This window comes from Elgaria multicarinata, chromosome 8 (genome assembly GCF_023053635.1).
Source record: "Elgaria multicarinata webbii isolate HBS135686 ecotype San Diego chromosome 8, rElgMul1.1.pri, whole genome shotgun sequence".
NCBI classification, from domain to species: domain Eukaryota; kingdom Metazoa; phylum Chordata; class Lepidosauria; order Squamata; family Anguidae; genus Elgaria; species Elgaria multicarinata.
In genome coordinates this window covers 2,933,839-2,950,760 of record NC_086178.1, presented here as the reverse complement: position 1 = coordinate 2,950,760, position 16,922 = coordinate 2,933,839, and positions in this window count along the sequence as shown.

Below are 16,922 nucleotides of genomic sequence, written 5' to 3'. Positions count from 1 at the left end.
TAGAGCAGTATAGAATCGTGGAATGTTAGAGCTGGAAGAGACCTTGGGGAGCGAGGGGCTCAACTCAGCATCCCAGGCAGATGGCCATCCGTCCTCCGCTTAAAGACCTCCCGTGAAGAAGAATGGTTGTAGTGTAAACCGCCCAGAGAGCTGCAGCTATTAGGTGGTAATGAAATGAAATTAATCACCGTCATGATAACCCACCACCTCCTGAGCCTGCTGCGCTGCTGAACAGCTCCCACTGCTAAGAAGTTTCTCCTAATGTTTAGCCAATACTCTGCTTCCCTGCCATTTCCACACGTTGGTTCTAGTCCTAACCCTTGGGGGGCAAAAGAGAACGGGATTGCCCCATCATCTGCATGGCAGCTTTTCAGATATTTGAAGACCGCTTTCATGTCTCCCCTTAATCTTCTCTCCTCCAGGATAAACATAGCCAGTTCTTTCAACCATTCCTCCTAGGACTGTGGTTTCCGGACCCCCTCCCCCATCATGGTTGCTCCTCTCTGGATGTGCTTCAACTCTATGTCCTTCTTAAAATTGGGGTCCAGAGTTGTACACCATACTCCAAATGTGGCCTGACTCATGCGGAATGGACCAGAACACTTACTTCCCATGGTCTGCTAGGCTTCTGTTAATGCACCCAGATAGCAGATTTGGGAGTAGGGATATTGGAGGATATCTGGGGCTCAAGCTCAGCAGATTTTGCCTGCTTGGCCCCCTGCGCCCCAGTCAGCAGGCACACCCACATCCACACCCACCCCACACTTGCCTGACTAGTGCATGCCAAGTTGGGCCAGCGTGAGGATCCCCACTTACCCACCAGCTGACATTTTGCAGAAAATCCCCATTTTGTGCAAATGGCAGCTGTAAATGAGGCCATTTATGCAAACGTGCAAGTGTAAATGTTCTAGTTAGACCATTTGCACCTGTAATTTTGCATAAATGTCCATACTTATGGCTACCATTTTGCACAAAATGGTGATTCACGTAAAAGGCTTAGCCACCATTTTGTACAAAAGCCTAGCCACCATATTTATTTAATTATTTATTTATTATATTTTTATACCGCCGAATAGCCGAAGCTCTCTGGGCAGTTCACGAAAATTAAAACCATAATAAAACAACCACCAGGTTAAAAGCACAAATACAAAATACGGTATCAAAAGCACAACCAGGATAAAACCACGCAGCAAAATTGATATAAGATTAAAATACAGAGTTAGAACAGTAAAATTTAAATTTAAGTTAAAATTAAGTGTTAAAATACTGAGAGAATAAAAAGGTTTTCAGCTGGCGACAAAATTGTAGGCGCCAGGCGGATACTTAAACACTCTTCAAATACTTAAAAGGTTGTCACACAGAGGAAGGCCAAGATCTCTTCTCGATCCTCCCAGAGTGCAGGACACGGAATAACGGGCTCAAGTTAAAGGAAGTCAGATTCCAGCTGGACATCAGGAAAAACTGCCTGACTGTTAGAGCAGTACGACGATGGAAGCAGTGACCTAGGGAGGTTGTGGGCTCTCCCACACTAGAGGCAGCTGGACAATCATCTGTCAGGGATGCTTTAGGGTGGATTCCTGCATTGAGCAGGGGGTTGGACTCGATGGCCTTGTAGGCCCCTTCCAACTCTGCTATTCTATGATTCTATGATTCTATATCGTGCAAAATGGTGGCCACTGGAGCAGTGTGCACCCGTGAACCATCTAGCTGTTTGCCACGTGTGACGAACAGGGGCGGCTAGTCAACGGGGGTTAGGCGAGCAGTGTGAGAGGCAGGCAAAGGTAAATTTGTCCATCCCTATTTGGGAAAGGCCGAGAGTGGGAACAGCCCTTCCTTCCACACGCTACTTGTGAGCTTCCAGTTGTGTCTGACTGGCTACTGTTGAGAACAGGGTGTGACGAGGACTAGACAGACCTGTGCTATCTGATCCAGCCAAGCCGTTCTGGTGTGCCTGTAGTTTAGCTTCCAAAGAGGTAGATCTGGACAATTTGCTCCATGTACTTTGGGCATGCGTTTGGTACACTCAAGACCAACAGCAACTGAGTGCAAGTTGTAAGAAAATGGGTACAGGACATCCTCTTTGAATAAGCACAGCTGGAGGGTTTGAACTTGCAGTAACATTCTGTGCCGACATCCTGAGACAGGAGCAAAGTTGTTGCAATCCATGAAGTTGGAGGTGAGTCATTTTGACCCCACTACTACAACATCTCGGATACTTTCCGTGGAAGGCAGTGACCTCGTTGGTGACGCCTCCCACCCTCTGCTCCTGTGGGCTTCTTGTTTTACTCATTTATGCTTTGTTTGTGGCCAGTGTGGCTGTGGGAAAACCCCACCAGAAACCCTTTGGTTGGGTAGATCTAATTTAATCCTGGCCAGCTGCAAGCTGGATGTCAGCATCCATTTTTTGTGTAGGTTCTCTTCGGAGATATATATATATATATATATTTGTGTGTGTGTGTGTGTTTTGAGAGAGAGAGAGAGACAGAGAGAGAGACAGAGAGAGAGAGAGAGAGACTGCATCATATTCTAGATTAGTTTTAGATCTTTTGCATTTGGTCTCCATTTTGTAGACAATTCCTTCAACTCACAAACTGATTCTCATTAGATTCAAAGGTTATATCAGATGTGTGTTTTTGGTTTGTCTTTTTAACTATGGTAAAAATAAAAATAAAAACTCCATGGATGGGTTTATTCTCACAACAACCCTGTAAAGTAGTCTGAGGGGGAGTGCTTTGCCTGAGTTCACTTGGGCCACAGCTAGACCTAAGGTTTATCCTGGGATCATCCAGGGTTCGCCCCTGCCTGAGCACTGGATCCCCTGTGTGTCTGTTCACCTAGATGAACAGGTTTGACCCCTGGACGATCCAGGGATACACCTTAGGTCTAGCTGTGGCCTTGGTTTCTTCAGGGCTGACTGGGGATTTGAACCCTGAAATCCTATATCCAAAATCCAGCACACTGCATGTGAAACACCACAAAACTTGTCATCATGGACTTCTGGGAGCCTAACTGTTAGAGCAGTACAACAATGGAATCAGTTACCTAGGGAGGTGGTGGGCTCTTCTCCCACACAAGAGGCCTTCAAGAGGCAGCTGGACAACCACCTGTCAGGGATGCTTTAGGGTGGATTCCTGCATTAAGCAGGGGTTGGACTCAATGGCCTTAGAGGCCCTTTCCAACTCTGCTATTCTATGATTCTATGATCCTGGGAGGCAAAGAGGCATCAGAGAAATGAACCCATTCCAGAAATGAATTTCACCCTGTTTGTACTCCTGTTCATTCAGTATTATCAACTGCTGAATTTAGTTATCACCTGTAGATATTCTTGCAAGGATGTGTTTCACATGCAGCTACAGATGGATGAATCTGTCATTATCTTGAAAAGGTTCTACCCTTAAAGTAATTTAAAATAAATAAATATATTTCAGTTTCTCTTAAGTTTCTCATTCTTTCAAATCTAAAAATTTGTTTTGTCCCATTCCTGAATGAGTTTGTAGTTTTTTAATTGAAAGTATGGATGAAGATGTGTACATATTGGCCATGGCTAGACCAGGCCTACATTCTGGGATCGTCCCGGGATCATTCCTGTACATCCAAATGACACACAGGGGATACTGGGAGCAGGCAGGGACCACCTCTTCATTTGCCCGGCATAATCCTTAGGTCTAGTTAAGGCCTATGTGTGGTCATTTCTCTAAATGTAACCCATTTTTGTACACAATTTAACTTAATATGTGCATTTTATTGCCAGAAGCTTGTGGGTTCCTGGTCAACAGCTGTTTTGGCCACAGTATGAACAAAATACTGGATTAGATGGACCTTTGGTTTGTTCCAGAAGGGCTCTTCTTATATTCTTAAGTTTTTCTGCATACTTTGCATATATATTTGCAAAGGTATATATTTGCACTTGCTTTGGCAGGGGCTCGTGGAGAAGGACCCCCAAGGATGAGACCAGTTCATGTGAAGGGGATCTATTACTGGCTGTGAGCTAAATGGCCCCTCCATGGAGAGTGGTGCCAGATGCTGAGGGCACACAAAAAGAGAGAGGCTGCCCCTTTCTTACCTTGAACTCCTAGAGCAGCCTTCCCTTACCTATAGGGTGACCCTATGGAAAGGAGGACCAGGCTCCTGTACCTTTAACAGTTGTATTGAAAAGGGGATTTCAGCAGGTGTCCTTGGTATGCACGCAGCACTTGGTGAAATTTCCTCTTCATCACAACAGTTCAAGCTGCAGGAACCCTGCCCTCTTTTGTATATGGTTACTCTAGTATAGCTCCTGCACCTTTAACTGTTGTGATAAAGAGGGAATTTCACAAGGTTCTCCATATATACAAATGACACTTGCTGAAATTCCTTTTTCAATACAACTGTTAAAGATACAGGAGCCCAATCCTCCTTTTCATAGGGTCACCCTAGGTATATGGTACCTGACAATGGGCCCCAACAGCCGTTGGTGCACTTCAATACCATCATGAAGCAGTCGTGTGGATCCTGCCAAAGAGAGAAAATGGTGGCTATATGGGGCAGAGTGGGGGCCAAAGACAAAAGAGGGCCAAGGTAAAGGGGAGTGGGGTCAAAACCCTCCGGCCTGTTTTAGCTTAAAGCTCTTGTCTGCCAGTAACTCAGCCATAGGAGAGGATTTTCAACCGTTTCAAATGGGGGGAAAGTGCCATGCAAAAGCCAGGCCACCACCAAACGATCTGTGGTTGGGGTAAAGGAGGTGGGCCTAGGGGGAGGGGGAGGGGCTTTTTGGGGGCCAGGAATGGCCTGCAGACTTAAGGTTCCACACCTTTGCTCTTGTGGATCGATGCCCTTGCGATTCCTCTCAAGTTTTGCACCAAATTATGCATTCTTTGACAACCCTGGAGAAATTCCACTAGTCTTATTGCAAGCCTTCTAGCTTCTTTCAAAATCCCTTATTTTATGCTTTGTTTTGTTTTTATCCTGGAGAGGTACTCCTCCGATGCATTTTGGATTTCATCTTAAACGAATATCCAGTGGTATTTCTGCCGTGCCCGTCTGGTTGTTTGCAGTAATCCGTGGGCTTCCAGGCATACTCACTGCTCTCATGTTGCTACAAGATAGAAACAAGAAAATTTCTAGTGAAGTAATTAGCTCTTTCCATTACAGTCTCTGTCATAGGATAATTGTGTGCTTTTAAGTACTGCTTGGTACTGAAATGCAACAATTATGGTATAATTACCTGGATATACCTGGATGGGTAAGTATTTTTATTACTGTGTGGGACAGCATTCCCGTTGCATGGATGGGCATGAATCTGCCCATTTGTTCAGGTCATCTTCAGAAGCCCTTTTCCTTGAACATCAAGTGGATTTCTTTTGGGAACAGGGCCTCCTCCACTGTTGCCCCTGCATTTGTGAAATGTTTTCCCCTGCAATGTTTACAAGGTGCTTTTTGCTGACATCCGTTAGAAGGGGATCTACACTAGCATATGAAAGGCTGTTTTTACAGTCATTAAATGTTTTGTTTTTGAACGATTTAAAACGTAGCAGTTTTGAAAACGTTTACTTACTTTTCTCTTTTCGTGGGAATGCATTCCTTTTGGCCACACTAAGAAAATAAATCCGTTTGTTCTATTTCCCCCATCTGCCAATTTCCCCTCCCACTTCCTCTTCTCTCCGAGACAATCCTCCACCTACAAACAATCCAGCCAGCAGCCTCCCAAAAGTGAAACTGGAAGTGTCTGCAAAAAAGAGGCTTGAAAGAAAAAAACGGTTCCAACTTTGGGCACGGAAATTACATAAACACCCCCCCCCCCCGGGATGCGATTGGCTAATTAAGAACTACCGGAAACCCATTTAATACGATGAAATCGGCCACATCATACCAAATAGAACAACTTATTTCAGAGAAGTTCAAAATAAAAACCGGAGAACAGACAACAATAAAACGTCACAAACTGAACGTCATGTGGCGAAATACTACTAAACGCACACTTTAAAACGGTAAGACACGTTCTAACTATAGATCCCCTCTAGGTATCAGTGCTCTTGGGTGTTCTAAGGCCATTGGCAGCTTCAGTTTTTGATAGTCCTTTTTAAAATATGCCTGCTGCTACGGACTGCTGTTTTCTGGATGGTTGTTGTGGTGGTATATTTATGTATTTTAAAAATGTGCTGCCTTGAATATTAATTTAAATGGGAAGGCTGGGTGTCTGTTTTTTAAAAATAAGCTATTATGGCTGGAGGCCCTTCCAATTCAAGCAGTGCAGATCTGCCCCTCCAGCCAGCCTGCTCATTGGTCAAAGGAAGATTGCTCCGACAGGATGTTCCAAAAGTGGTTCAACTCCCATAGGCCTTCCTCTTTAGAGAACATGACACATCTAGGTGGGGAAGGCTGCCATAAAATATGTTTCAATAAAATGAACAAAGGATTCAACAGAAGCCCCTTCCATGTCGCATCAACTTTTCCTCCTAAAGTTAATCACATGATCAAAACAGCTCCTTGATTGTTCAGTTGCTATATTTTACAACAGATTATGGAAGTCACTACCACGGAATGTAGTGATGGCCACCAATTTGGATGGCTTTAAAGGGGGGTTGGATAAATTCCTGGAGGCGAAGGCTATCCATGGCTACTAGCCCTGATGGTTGTGTGCTATCTCCAGTATTTGAGGCAGTAAGCCTGTGTGCACCAGTTGCTGGGGAACATGGGTGGGAGGGTGCTGTGGCACCATGTCCTGCTTGGTCATCCCTGACCGATGGCTGGTGGGCCACTGTGTGAACAGAGTGCCGGACTAGGTGGACCCTTGGTCTGATCCAGCAGGGCTCTTCTTATGTTCTTAAAAGCTAATTCTCCATTTAGGTTTCTACAAGATTGTACTTTAATGTATTCTCTCTCTCTCTCTCTCTCTCTCTCTCTCTCTCTCTCTCTCTCACACACACACACACACACACGCACATACATACACATACTAACCAATTACATTATCAGCTGTTTTTGCCACCTTTGCAATATACCATGGGTATGTGGATTGAGGAAAATGCCCTGCTTCCATCTCAAGGGAGAACTTGTGAAAGAAAGGGCATGTTGCCTCCAAAGGGGGGGGGGGCTCTTTACACAAAACAGCCAGTTTCCAGAACACTCCTGGGAACTTGAGCACCCTGCTAATATTTCTCTGCCAGGACCCTTACATTAACACTACAGACTCATAAGAACATCAGAAGTGCCCTGATGCTGGATCAGACCAAGGGTCCATCTAGTCCAGCACTCTGTTCACACAGTGGCCAACCAGCCATCGACCAGGGACCAACAAAGCAGGACATGGTGCAACAGCACCCTCCCACCCATGTTCCCCAGCAACTGGGGCACACAGGCTTATTATTTATTTATTTATTTATTTATTACATTTTTATACCACCCAATAGCCGAAGCTCTCTGGGCAGTTCACAAAAATTAAAACCATAATAAAACAACCAACAGGTTAAAAACACAAATACAAAATACAGTATAAAAAGCACAACCAGGATAAAACCACGCATACTACCTTGGATACTGGAGACAGCACACAACCATCAGGGCTAGTAGCCATGGATAGCCTTCGCCTCCAGGAATTTATCCAACCCCCTTTTAAAGCCATCTAAATTGGTGGCCATCACCGCATCTTCTGGTACTTAGGATGTTTTTAATTTTTGTGAACCGCCCAGAGAGCTCCGGCTATTGGGCGGTATAGAAATGTAATAAATAAATGAATAAATAAATAAATACATAATAGTGAGTTCTATAGTTTAACTATGCACTGTGTGAAGAAGTCCCTGACCATTTTATTTTCAATTCCTTGTCTAATAGTGCCTAACATAGAGTTGGCCTTCTTTACAGCAGCTGCACACTGGGTTGACATTTTCATCGATCTGTCTACCACAATCCCAGGCAGCCAACTCCATGGCAACAACATGGGATATCAGGACAGAAACCCCCACACCAGCAAGGGAAGGAGGCAAATATGTGAGAACACCTTCCTGCTGCAATTGTCATGCATATCTCCCCAGCCCCTTTGCCATATGAGAATACTTTGCTGAACCGCATTGCTCTAACACAGCTTCTAAGGGATGTGTAAAGGCCCAGCATTGGGCAAAAGGCGGGATAATAATAATAATAATAATAATAATAATAATAATAATAATAATAATAATAATTCAGCAAAACCCAAGTTCATCTAGACTGTCTGAATAGAACCAATGACCTAGGGAGGTTGTGGGCTCTTCTCCCACCCTAGAGACCTTCAAGAGGCAGCTGGACAACCATCTGTCAGGGATGCTTTAGGGTGGATTCCTGCACTGAGCAGGGGGTTGGACTCGATGGCCTTAGATACTAGGGATGTGCTCCGCTTCTAATCGGACCGGCGAATTAGAAGCGGAGCGGGGGGCTTCGCCTGTCCTTAAGGCGGAGGCAAAGAGGATTGGGGGGCCGGCGGAACGTGGTGAAGAGGATCGAGGTGAAGGCGGATCCTTCACCTCGATCTGGAGCTCCGCTGGAAAGGTAAGTGGGGTTTACCAGGCCCTGCCGCTGTCGCTGTCGCCCATGTGGCGACAGCAGCAGGGCCCAGTAACCCCCCCTCCTCTCCCTTACCTGCCTCCGTCCGCGGTCCGTCGGCGTCTTCAATGGAGCCCGCGGTTCAACCAGGAAGTCTGGGCCGCTTGCGGCCCAGACTTCCTGGTGGAACCGCGGGCTCCATTGAAGACGCCGACGACCGCGGACTGAGGCAGGTAAGGCGCCCCTCTCCCTTGGTCCCTTACCGGGCTCTGCCGCCGTCGCCGCACGGGCGGCCATGGCGGCAGGGCCCGGTAAACCTCCCGCCCTCCTCTCCCGGCCTTACCTGGCGCCACTCCCCTCCACTGCGGAGCTCTGATTCGGAGCCAGAGCTCCGCGGCGAAGAGGCGCGGAGTATGGGCGGAGCGGCACAGAGCGGAGCAGGCCGACCCAAAATTTTCGGATCGGCCCGTGGGGCGGAGCGGGGGCGTCCGTGCACACCTCTATTAGACACCCCTTCCAACTCTACTATTCTATGACTCTATGAATTCCAACTCAAAGCTAGTTCCCACTAATGCCTGTGTTTAGATTATGATTGTTGACGTTGTTGTTTCTTTTCCTACAGAGGTATGTGCAAATTACTCAGATGTACACAAATTTCTCCCACTGATTAATATGGAGTTGTTTAGAGATGGGCAAACAATGTTTGAGATTGCTAGGATTCTCTGAACACTGTCTCACGGTTCGGCTCATATTTGATTCCCGTCTGCAATTGCTGCTCGCTGCATGAACAGGAAACTCAGGCCGTAACTAGACCTAAGGTTTCTCCCAGGATCATCCCGGGTTCATCCCTGCCTGAGCGCTGGATGCCCTGTGTGGCACTTAGATGAAGAGGTTTGACCCCAGGACAATCCTGGGATAAACATTAGGTCTAGCTATGGCCTTAGGCTATAGCTAGACCAGGTTTTATCACAGGGCGATCCCTGGGATCATCCCTGTGCGTCCACATGACACACGGGGGATCCCGGGAGCAGAGAGGGATGAACCCTCCCTTGCCCCAGGATCTCGCCTTCGCCTTTGGGCCCGCTTTTTCCACGGTCTCGGGCTGATTCCGAGACCGCAGAAGGTGTGGGTGGGCATCACTGTTCGTCCCAGCTTCTTGCGGTTACTCACAAGGAGCCGGGACCTGCACCCATCAGAGGTAGGGTGGGGGAAGTGGGGAAAAGTGTAAAAAACAACACTTACCTTTTGCGCACGAGCATCCAAAGATCTTTGGTGAGCTTGAATTTTGCAGGTTCGCAACCCTCCAGATGCTTTGGCCTACAGCTGCTGTCATCCCTCGCCAAGGAACGAGGCTGGCTAGGGCTGGTGGGCGTTGTAGGACCACAAATTGCCCACCCCTGGCTTAAAAGGGTCAGGGAGCAGGTGATAAGGGTGAAACAAATGACCCTGTGCGAGGTGGACAATCCGTCTGCCCCATTATAAGTCAGGTGCAGAGAAATCCTATTCATTTCAGAAGGAGCAATTTAAGTGCATGCTCAACAGTGCAATCTTATTCATGTTCTACTCAAAGGTAAGCTATATTGGATTGAATCCAGGCTTCTCCATATCTGGAGTAGACCCACTGAAATCAATGGAACTTAAGTCCCATTGGTTTCAAGTAGACTGCATTTAAGTACGGTGAAGTCTGGGTCTAAAGTGTTGACTTCAGTGAGGCTTCCATTTAAGTGTGTATAGGAATGCTATCTTTCTTTCCCACTGAAGTCAATGGGGCTTGACTGGACCAGGCCTGGATTCCCCCCACCCCCCAATTTCCTCTTCTAGTTCAATTGTCAAAATTGTAATGCTTAAGGTTAAAGTATAGAACTCAACCTGGATGTGTGTCTTCCTCCAGAAGCAAGTGAACCATTTATGTAGAGCTCTGTAGTCAAACACAGGTTGCAGCCTTATGCATACTCATATTCAGGCTGCAAACACTGATGATTTGCAAATTAAAACAAAAATCTCATTAATCGCTACAGAATAGAGATGTATATGGCAATGCTGTTGCATAAATTATGCTTAATCCGAGTGTGCCAAAATCCAATACTGAGACAATCACGGAAGATCACAGGCAAGGCCCTGGGCTCCAAATGTTTATTCTCGAGAATAAGGTGACTTCTTGGCGCTCACGCTGCTAAATCAGAGTCACACGGCCCTGAGGCAAGACAATAGCTTATATACTTCCATGCAGTGGTCAGAAGGGGAATTGCAGCTGAGATTACTTGGCTGCCATTGCCAAGACGGTTCGGAGGCTGCAGCTCATGCAAAATGCAGCGGCAAGATTGATTTCGGGAACCAGAAGTTTCGAACATAGAACACCTGCTCTGGTCCGCTTGCACTGGCTGCCTGTATGTTTCCGAGCCCAATTCAAGGTGCTGGTTTTGACCTATAAAGCCTTACACGGCTTGGGACCACAATACCTGTCGGAATGCCTCTCCCGACGTGAATATACCCGGTCACTACATTCAACATCTAAGTTCCTCCTCCGGGTGCCTACTCCGAGAGAGGCTCGGAGTGTGGCAACGAGGGACAGGGCCTTTTCGGTGGTGGCCCCCAGACTGTGGAACGATCTCCCTGACGAAGCTCGCCTGGTACCAAAGCTGCTATCTTTCCGGTGCCAGGTTAAGACTTTCCCCTTTGCCCAGGCATATGGCAGCACATCTTTAATCACCCACATGTTTAGTTTTTTAACGGTTTTTAATGCTTTATGTGTGTATGTTCTGTGTTTTAGAATTTTAAACTTTGTATACTCGTTTTTATCTCAATTTTAGAATTTCTGTAAACTGCCCAGAGAGCTCTGGCTATGGGAGCGGTATATAAGTGTAATAAATAAATAAATAAATAAATGTGCTTTTCCAGGTGTGCTTTGCGCCTGTAGCCTTTCCCTTGCTGGTGATGTGCCTAGGGGGCAGTCCTAAAGACTTGGCTGGGTTTGACTGGTCAGTTTCACTTGAAACTGACCTATGGCGTTGTCCTGGCAGTTAATCAGTGGAGTGGATTCAGCAGGATTAACTCAATATCGTCTGGCAAGAAAGGGGCTTGGAAGTCACCTACATGCCACTTGCATGAGGTTAAATGGAGTTTTTACTGAGGGGTGTCTGGATACTCCCATTCCCTGCATTGCTGTGCCCATTCACCTTTTCCAGGTGTCCCCGGGTTGGCTCCTGGTGGGGTGTCCTAGAGGTGTGCGTGCATGTGTGTGCACGGATGGGTGCTTTTGTGTACACGTGTGTGGGTGAGTGTGTACACACGTGTCTGAATGCATGTCAGGATGCGTGTTTGCATGTCGGGGGAAATGGACATTCTAGATTTTACATTGATGCCGGTCCCAAGCACCTTTATCCAGAACTGCTAAAAGCCCCCTCTCAGTACTATCCAAAGCCTCTGCTTTTTTAGCACGGCTGATCCTGGATTTCAACCTCCTTTATAATAACGTAGCTGGCACTTTGAATATTACCATATTTCTTCGATTGTAAGACGCCATCGATTGTGAGACGCGCACTAATTTCAGTACCACCAACAGAAAAAAAACCCTAAGACACACCCGCGATTCTAAGACGCACCCCATTTTTAGAAATGTTTATATCGGAAAAAAGTGTGTCTTAGAATCGAAGAAATAGGGTAGTTTTTCAGTCTCCTTCTGTTCAAAAAGCCTTGTCGATTTGAACCAAAATATATATGCACGGATGCATTTGATCTCTTACAAACAAGCAGAATCATGATTATTTTTTTAAATGGCCAAATAACCCATGCTTTTGCCACAAACAAATGTTTTAAAAATCTCTTATGTACATAAGGAAGTTGTCTTGTGATGTTGGCCACTAGAGGGCAGCATGACTAAAACCAATCAGTGCGTATCCTTCTATAATCAGACAATAATTTAAAAATTCATAGCTACAAAATATACAGGGCCTTCCTTGTTGATTGATTGATTGATTGATTGATTGATTGATTTGAGCTGGCAGAAGCTCTTAATGTTTTCAGGCAAGAGTCTTTCCCAGGCTTCTTTGGAGATGCCAGAATCATTGAACCTGAGACGTTCCGCATGCAACATGGGTGCTCGATTAGGATTCAGTGAGAATTTGCATTTTGATGTCAACATACCCAACTCATGTTTCCTGAACCAAATCATGAACTGCTATGCAGTTGTGACCTGAAATCTACCCTTTCCCGAATATTGCGCCAAAGTCCTGAAAATGTAACAATTGTGCACCCAATAGGTGTGTATCAAGGGAAAATATTCACAACTTCACTTTATCCTACAGGAAAGAAATGCATACATTTTTTTTAAAAAAAAAAGGTTCACAAGCAATGTGCTTCATTGGGAAAATGAGCACATGAAAATACACTTTTTTGTTGATTTCTTTTTTAGTAATTCACAGATTGATCTGGAAACAGGACGGAATGAATCTGGCAACCTGATTGGAAGCAGACTTGACTTAGGGTGACCATATGAAAAGGAGGACAGGGCTCCTGTAAAGCTGCAGGAGCTATTCTAGAGTGTCCAGATTTAAAAGAAGACAGGGCTCCTGCAGCTTTAACTGTTGTGATGAAGATTGAATTTCACCAGGTTCCCCATATATACAAATGACACCTGCTGAAATTCCCTTTTTAATTCAACTGTTAATGATACAGGAGCCCGGTCCTCCTTTTCATATGGTCATCCTGCCTGAACTAAAGGAAACGATGACCAGTGGAGACCCTCCTGTTGGGAAGGCCAGTTGAGCACAGGGAGAGGGGAATCATAGAATCATAGAATAGAAGAGTTGGAAGGAGCCTATAAGGCCATTGAGTCAAGTAGGGTGACCCTATGAAAAGGAGGACAGGGCTCCTGTATCTTTAACAGTTGAATTAAAAAGGGAATTTCAGCAGATGTCATTTGTATATATGGGGAACCTGGTGAAATTTCCTCTTCATCACAACAGTTAAAGATGCAGGTGCTCCGCCCCTTTTTAAATCTGGGCACAGTATAGCTGCAGTATAGCTTCTGCAAGACCAGTGGCCTCGAAGTTGCCCATCAAGAGTTAACATCTGGACAACAGCTGCCCAATACAGGTCACCTGGTCCCAGTTCTCCTTAGCATGGTCAGCTGTATTGCATTTCTATTTAAATTATGGTAATTGTTCCTAAAACTGCATCTATATGCAGAAATTATCATATGCAAATACAATGCAAATCTGTGTCCACTTTTTTATGATGTCTAAATGGCCACCCTTTTCGCTAAAATGGTAGTTTTTTGTGTGAGTAGTATTTCACAAGAGGGGAAATTTAAACATTTGATCTCCACGAACGTGGTCAAAGTTCCTGAGTCTCGGAGCCTGAGTCAGGGGGAGGAGCCTGACAAATCAGGAGGTGGAGCCTCCTGGCAGGTGCACCCTACTCAGTGTAACGCTGGCATCACGTTTTTAAGGAACCTTGGACAACACCCTCAGTGTGCCCCCTCCCTCATTGAGTCTCTCTTCTCACCACCTTGGTGACCAGCTGCTCTAGCGATGCATTCTCATCCTTGGTATCACCTGCTTGGTTGGTGGGCTGAGAGCCAGGAACGAAGTAGGCAGTGGCGTCTGCTGATTTATAGACCTGTCTTCACTGTGTCCATTGAGAACTCTGGTTTGGCATTTATTTAAGTTCAGGGCTTAAAACATAAACCAAAGGAAGCCATGTTGGACGCTATCAACAATTCCAAAATCCAACATCAGGAATTGTCTTCATTAGGACCAAACCAAAATTATGAGGAAGGCTTTGAGATCCCCAGAGGATTGTAGAGCTGTTGTTTTTTAATTGGGGTGTGTGTGTATGTGAGTGTGTTTAAAAAATGGACTTTTCTTCTTCTTCTAAATCTTTCTAAGCCAGCCTTCCAGATGTGTTGATTTACAATACTCAGCATCTTCCCAGCTGAAAGTTGTAGTCCAACACATCTGGAGGTCACCAGGTTGAGGAAGGTTGTTCTAAGCAGTTAGTCTGATGATGATGATGATGATGATGATGATGATGATGATGATGAATGATCGAGTGATTGCTGCTTCTGTTTCTGCTGCTGCTGCTTACAGCCAAAACTGCCATGGCCACAGCCACCAGTAGCCACTCTCAGGGAGAGAACAGGAAGGAAAGGCCAGACATTGAACTAAAACACTTGCTGAGATAAATGATAGATTCACATTCCATGTTGGGAGACCAGTGGGGTGAGGGGTGCATAATCTCCTTTGGGGTATGAAGGCCCTATAGTATGGGCCTTGCTAGACCAGGAGTTAGCGCAGTGGGAGGCCCGTGCTCGAGCTGCCGTGGCACCGCGCTAACAGGAACCGCTTGTAGCGTGGTTCTTCCCACGGTCCCGGCCTCAGGTCGGGCTGAGGCCGGGACCGCGGGCGTGTGGACCGTTCCGCCGCTTTTCCCGGCTACTGCACTTATGCGCGAGTAGCCGGGAAAAGCGGCAGATGGGCTGCAGCGCTCCCGCCCCCTTTCCCCCGATTCCCCCCACGACCTCCCCTGGCCTCCGATTTTTTTTAAAAAAAAAAACCCTCTTACTTTGGCCATTGGTGCGCTCCTGCGCACGTGGCCACTTTAACTGGAACAAAAATGGCAGACGCGACGGGGCTTCCCGTCTCACATGTGGACGGGGCCTACAGGCCACGCTACTTCTAGCGCGGCCTGGCCCCTCCTCCCACACAGATTCTAAGGTAGGTCTAGCAAGGCCCAGAATGAATGCTGCCTGGGTGGAGATTTTGAAAACCTTTTCTCTGCTTATTGACAGATGGGACCAATAGCCCCATGCCTCTTAGCATTTGGGTCGCCTTTGGGACGGGTCTCAATGACAGGCTGTACAGTGGTACCCCCTGCATGCAGCTGGCCTGGTCCGCCAGGATATCGGTTCAGCCTCACTGCGAGGTAATGCTCCTTGCTTTGGCGGTCATAAAACGGAGATGCTTCTTGCCTCCCCCATTACTCTGTAGCTCCACAAGAGTCTACTGAGCAGGAGGAGATGAATTTGACCCAAGAAGATGTCATTTGAGGAACAGCTGAGAGCTCAGATTTCTCCAGAGGGCCTGGCCTTAACCCGTTAATTACCTCAGGATGCTCCAGGTTGTGGAATTGAAGGAAGAGCTTCAATAATCTCAGCAGTATCCAACCTGGCGCAAATGACCAAGTAAATTATGTTGCCCTAGTGCAAATGTTGCGCGCATGACCCCCAAAAGGTGACACACTGATTTGGCCAGATAATCCGTGCACCGCCTAATGATATTGGTGTTGTTCTAGAGTTATGGTGTATGAAAATTCATGTGAACATGACCTGTTCACAACCCTGAATGCAAACATAAACAGGAGAACATATTCTCCAAAAATGTTTGCAAATCCCCGAACTTGCATTCACATTCAAAAAATGCAAATCCTTAAAAAAAAAAGTGCATTCACAAATGTGCATTTTCATGCTTTACTCTATGGGGGAAAGTGCACATTTTCCTATTCAAACAAAATTTAAAAAGAGACGGTGAAAACCACTTGTTCTCTCATCCCTATGTGAGTGCAATGTAATTTCCATTATCCAGTGCCCTCCATTGCCCTTTGATTTGCAGCAGTACCAGCCCAAGTGGCTGTCTTCTGTATTTTTGGCTACCATACTGTTCTCCAGGCCTGGGTCAGAAGTCCACTTTGCTAAACAAACTAGTCATTAGGAAGTCCTGCCTACACAACTACAATGTCACCATTCTGGTTTTATGAGAGAGAGAGAGAGAGAGAGAGAGAGAGGCCTTAGCTCAGCCTTCCTCAACCTGGGGCACTCCAGATGTGTTGGACTACAACTCCAGGCTGGGGCATTCTGGGAGATGCAGTCCAACACATCTGGAGTGCCCCAGGTTGAGGAAGGCTGCCTTAGCTAGACCTAAGGTTTATCACGGGATCGTCCCGGGGTCGTCCCTGCCTGCTCCTGGGATATCCTGTGTGTCATTTACATGAACAGGGATGACCCTGGGATGATCCCGGGATAAACCTTAGGTCTAGCTAAGGCCAGAGAGAAAGCATCTTGGCATAATTTTACTCTATCATGTGCTCCAGCATAAATGGACATTGATTTAATGCAATTGTGCAGTCTTGTTAAGATTGCTTTTGAAGTTTGATTCACTTTACTCTGTTTTTAATCTAGTTTTTGTCTCATATGAACAGGGATGGTGCACATTTCAAATGGGAAAATGCACATTTCTGTGAATATTTTTCAAAAGTGGGCAGTATCCCCGCCCCCCATCGACTAAAGTGTAAGAATGTGTATTTGGGGGAGGTGAGGAATACATGTTTTAAAATATGCATTTGAATGCACACAATTTTTTAAATGCAATGACAGTGTTCATGAAATTGCAAACGGGGAATCTACTGTTCGTGCTGGTTTTTGGGCTTGCAAA